Source organism: Mandrillus leucophaeus, unplaced genomic scaffold (genome assembly GCF_000951045.1).
Source record: "Mandrillus leucophaeus isolate KB7577 unplaced genomic scaffold, Mleu.le_1.0 Scaffold678, whole genome shotgun sequence".
Classification (NCBI taxonomy): domain Eukaryota; kingdom Metazoa; phylum Chordata; class Mammalia; order Primates; family Cercopithecidae; genus Mandrillus; species Mandrillus leucophaeus.
This window is the reverse complement of record NW_012107341.1, coordinates 1,356,443-1,362,002: the sequence shown is the minus strand read 5'-3', so window position 1 is coordinate 1,362,002 and position 5,560 is coordinate 1,356,443.

Genomic DNA, 5,560 nt, shown 5'->3' with positions numbered 1-5,560 from the left:
CTACTAAAAATACAAAAAATTAGCCGGGCGTGGTGGCAGGCGCCTGTAATCCCAGCTACTTGGGAGGCTGAGGCAGGAGAATGGCGTGAACCTGGGAGACAGAGCTTGCAGTGAGCCAAGATCGCACTGCTGCCCTCCAGCCTGGGCGACAGAGCAAGACTCTGTCTCAAAATAAATAAATAAATAAATAAATAAAAACTCTGAAAGTTGGAAAGAAGACGGGGGCTGCCAAGGACTTCAGGATTTGAGGAACGACACCCCAGTCTGTTCCATGGTTTCCTTATTGCCTCCCATAAATCCCAGACTCACCAACAGGCACCAACCATAAACACTCCAAGAAAACCCAACGCACAGGAAAAGGATGACCTAACAGCAGAAAACCTTTCTGGCTATGTGCACCCTACTCCAGGTAAACAATTACCTACCTCTGATTTGAATGGGCCCAGCAGGAGCTGTCCTCTTCACCCACTCTCCAGGCATGAAAGCAGGCAGCACTCCTGACCCCTGTTTGGTGGTATCTGGTCCATTTCTGCACCTCCTGTGCTGAGAAGTGGTCTAAGTCCTGGTCATATGTTCTTTTGTGCGGGATTCCATGCGTGGGCATCAGCCCTCCTATTAGCCCCCTGGTGGTGGTGAGACATATACACACACACACACACACACACACACACACACAGATATAGTATGTACACACACACAATGAGTACATATACATCCCTGTAAAGATGAACCAGTGGACAGGGGCCAGATGGCATTAATTTGCTACTGAGTGGATGATTGGTGTCCCTGGGGAACAGTGCTATTTCGGGACCCAGTGTTGGCCTCTGTTCCAGAAAGCTTAGACATTCAGAGGTGGTAGTAGCTAACAAGCCTGGGAAAGCAGGTGTCCATGCTATTGGGTGCATATGTCACTCCATTGCTCTATCCTGGCTACTCCCTCCATATGTCTGTGTGGGGTTTCTGGTGGAGCTGATGATGAAAGATGGCCAATGCCAGTCACCTGGAAAAAATTACCTACTTGGTTCTTCAGAGCCTCTTTTAAAGTACATGTTTTCTGCTTAGTGTTAACTATGTGATTGAAAAGTCTTCACACTGTGCACACATGCCCATGTATCCCTCCAAAGGCCTCTGCCTCAGACCTCTTTGTCTCCAGTCTTTTTGTTTTCCCTTCCAGGCCCCTGGCTGCAGCCACACCACTGGCCGCTGTCTAAGAATTATACATATTCTCCCCTCTCCACTGTCTTTCAGATCTCTCTCTAAAATAGGGCAGTCACTGTCAACTTTTGGCTTCACCCACTGACAGAATCCATAAATCAAGCTTGGGATTTTTCCTCATGTGAGCTTCGGGAAGGGAAATGGTATGATTGCTGTGGGTAATTTGGGAGTTTGGTCTGTCAGCAAATGTAGCTTACTTGGGCCCTCTGGACCTGCTTGGACTCAGTCTTGAACGGACCGCTGTTAGGTCAGTGGACTCTGCATAACAGACAGTTCTCTGTAGTCACTTGGTGCCCCATAGTTCAGCATTCCATCTGCCTGCAGTTCTTGCATTACTATGTCTACCTTTCCTCCCATCAATCCTGGCCAATAGAGAAAACCCACCAATTAGGTGTTTAGTGATGCTGGTGCTGCTTAGACAACAAGTGTGTCCCTGATAGTGCCATGAATGGTGTGTCCTTGAGTCCTCTTGGACATAATGCGCTGTTGGGTTTTTTTAACCTCATATAATTTACCAGCTCCACCATTCCCAATTCCATCAGCTTCTCTATTCCTTCTTCTACCACCTGCAGCTTAGGCATTTCTCATTTACTGTGTTGCCCATCACTTTTTCTAGCAGTAAGTTTTCCCAAAGTCTTCAATCTTGTTAAAGCCCTCAGTTTCTCATTCCCTTTCAAAGTATCTGTTTCACTTAACAGTAGTCAGCCAATTTTGCTGTCCTTGGTGGCACCCTTGTCCCCTTCTTAGGCCTAAGTCATCACACCTTCATACACAGGCCACTCAGAAGGGTACCCTCTTTGCCCACGGGATGGGCAGTGAATGAGTCACAGAGCCCCATCCCACTGCCTGTATTCTCAGACCACTTCTGGCTCCTGGCATCACTTGGGTTAGCTTGGATCCTCTGAGAAATTGTCACAAAAATAGGATTAGACATGTAAGAGATGTGTTATAGTTTAAAATATCTGTGAAAGAAAAAGGGAAGGAAGAGAGGAGAGGCTGGGAGATCACCTGGATAATAATGCAGGAGAGCAGGGAGGAAGGAAGTCCTTAGACTCCAGTTAGCTTTAAGAAGCAACTGGCTGTGAAGGAGCGGCCCTCCAGCCATAGCGGCCACAGGAAATTCTCACAGAACCAGGAAAGACAGGCAGCAGGCCTCTGCTGTGCTCAGTCTAGAAGCACGAACACAGCACACACACAGTGGAATCAGAGTGCAGCAGTGGACGCACTGGTCAGTGACTCCTTACAGCAGAAGGTCGGAGAGCCACATTTTCATAGCTGTCGTACCTTCATTCTGTGCCATTACCAGCCGCACCTATATTGGGTGTTGTAGTCTTCAATTAACTTTTACCACAGGACAAGAGAATACTCAGATACGCCACAGAGGGTCTCCCCATCTCTGTTGTGTAATGGCAACCCAATTTCCCCTTGATGGTTAGGATCAATCACTCCAGCCAGTACGGTAACTTATTTTGTGCCAGCTGGTTCAAAAACATGAGGTGGCAGTCCTGGCTTATAGTTTGTTAGAAGCATTCCTCCCTTGGGAAGTATGACTTCCAAACTAGCAGAGTCCAAAATTACAGAGACAGGAAGCAAATGTTTTGCTAGTGGATATCCAGGGTAGTAGTGAGAATCTATTCCCATCAACACCCCTCCAACCCACACACAATTCTGAGACCCATGAATCTTAATCATGGAAGCAACGGCACCATATATTAGAGTCATATTGGAAGCGACAGTTCTAGGGGCTTCCACTATGCCCTCCTTACAATATTCACAAAAACACCATTGGCCATAGAATCAAAGAGGGTGACTTGGCAAATTGCTATTAGTTGCTGATTCAGAGCAAAAAATCACACCCAGGAGGAAATTACACTAGCTCAACTAAGTGATGTCACCCAGCTGGCACCATAAGCATCCTCAGCAGCCCCTTCCACCATTCTGTTATTCCAGATGCTACAAGGTAATGGAGAACATGGTAAGACTAATGAATTACTTGAGTATCAGCCCACTGCCACATGTCATTAACCATGAGTTCCCTGGTCAGTAGCACTGCTGTGAGGAATATGACAGCAATGAATTTATTTAGTAAGTCTACAGATGGTGGTTTTGGCAGAAACACTGTAGTCAGGGAAAGCAAATTTGTATCAAATTTCAATATGAACACAGCATTGCCCCTCTCATGATGAACTTGATCCAATGTAATCAACCTGGTACCAGGTGACTGGCTGTCTGCCTGGTCAATGTTGCCATACTGGGGGCTCCTTGGTGGACTCTGCTGTTAGAAAACTGGACACTCAGAATGAGTTGTAGCTAGATTATGCCTTGGTAATCATGCATACCTTCCATCTTTGTTTTCGTGGCCACTTTGTTCATGAGCCTATTGGCAAGGAAGAAAGAGGCTGGCCAATGCCCACAGGAGTCATGTTGTCCACTAACTAAGGTTATTTGCTGAGTTTCTCATTAGTGTGCATTCCTACATGCTGTGTGCTTCTTTGGAAATATCTAGTTACATACACTTTTCTCACAACACTGTCACCAAATTTCCAATCTTATTCCTTCTATGCTTCTGATCAGTGGGCCAAATTGTTGACTTATTGCTTAAAAATCTGTGCAGGTCCATACTTCTAGTCATCTCTCATTCTCAAGGTGGAGAGACTGGTGTACTTCTTGGAGACTCATCTATTGGCATTTCTCTTCCCCACTCTCCTTCAGGACCACCTCTGTGGGTAGGGCTATTTGTGGCTGCTGCCAACATATGTGTACACCACTCTATAAGTGATGCTCAGATATCATAAAGAACTTCCCATGAGGTCACAGGTGCAGGCTGAAGTGGCAACTTCATGGCAACAGAAGTCATGAAGGTCTGAGCCACTTGTTTGTGCAACTTACCACTCCCTTGGGACCTGCTTGAGTCCAATCTTGTACACACTGGTATATCATTCCCAATGGATAAGAGTGCTGCTATGCATACCCAATTCCATGGCTCAGTGGGTTAGACAACACCTATGTAGCTCGGATTACATAGTAACTTTTTGGCTCAAACTGGAACCAGCACCAATCCAAAAGCTGTTTCTCAAAAGGAGAATAGTTATCTACAGAGAATAGCATGGCTTTCTCTAACATCCTAAAGGTTCACACTGTGATCCTCACCTCTCAGAACCTGTCCAAGAGTCCACACAACACCTTTATCTGCCATGACACTCTGAGCATGCTTGTACCCCTGGGTCACATTTTCCAAGTGGAGAGCACCTTTCACAGTGGCCTGGAATGGTTGCAGAGCCAGTTTCTGCTCTGAGCCTCATTCAAAATTGGCAGGCTTCCCAGTGACATAAGAAATGAGCAAGAGCAGCAGTCCCGATGGAAATAAGCGTGGACTCCCAAATCAAGAGGGTCCTCCTCATTTTAGGCATTGAGCCTCTTTCTTGATTAAAGAAGCCAGATAAATGTGTCCATAATCATGGAAGGATATGAACATGCCCTGGATCACAGGAAGATGAACTGGATGAAGAAAGAAAGAGAGATGCACCTCTGCGTCTTTTGTCACCATGCTTGATCAGGATGATACAACACAACACAACCCAGCAAAAGAGAACTGTACGGCCCCTGAAAAATCCAAATCTGGCCGATGACAGCCTGTGAGTGTCTTAGGCCTCTGACTTCTCAGATAAAGTGAACTGAAATATAGTGCAGCTTCCAGAAAGGGGAATGCAAGGAATAAGGAAGACAACCACACAGGATAGAACCAGGGACAAACCAACAAACTAAAACCAAGTTGATAGCAGGAAGGTCCCACTGTATCTTGTCCACCTGGATAAGCACTGAGGTGAATTTTGCTTTCCTCCATTCTCTGCATGGGAGTTTTAAATTAGTTACTCTATTCTTTCTCATGTTTATGAGGTGGGGGCAGATAAACTGTCTAGACCATATGAGCCCTGGACCTGATGCAAGTTTCTACATCTCATCCATGACTCAACATGCATCAATGAGATGCAGTAACTGGATGAGAGTTTGAAGTTGTATTACATGTGGAGGAGAATGGGGACATTAAATGTACATGTTAATGTGAAGGGTGTGTATCAACGCACACAAGTTAAAGAGATGATTTGTATAAGAAAAAGACATTGGCCTGTTCAACACTCATTCAAAGTTCGTGTCCCCTTTTATAAGTAGAAAGCTGAAACTGGATCCCTTCCTTACTCCTTATACGAAAATTAATTCAAGATGGATTAGAGACTTAAATATTAGACCTAATACCATAAAAACCCTAGAGGAAAACCTAGGTAGTACCATTCAGGACATAGGCATGGGCAAAGACTTCATGTCTAAAACACCAAAAGCAATGGCA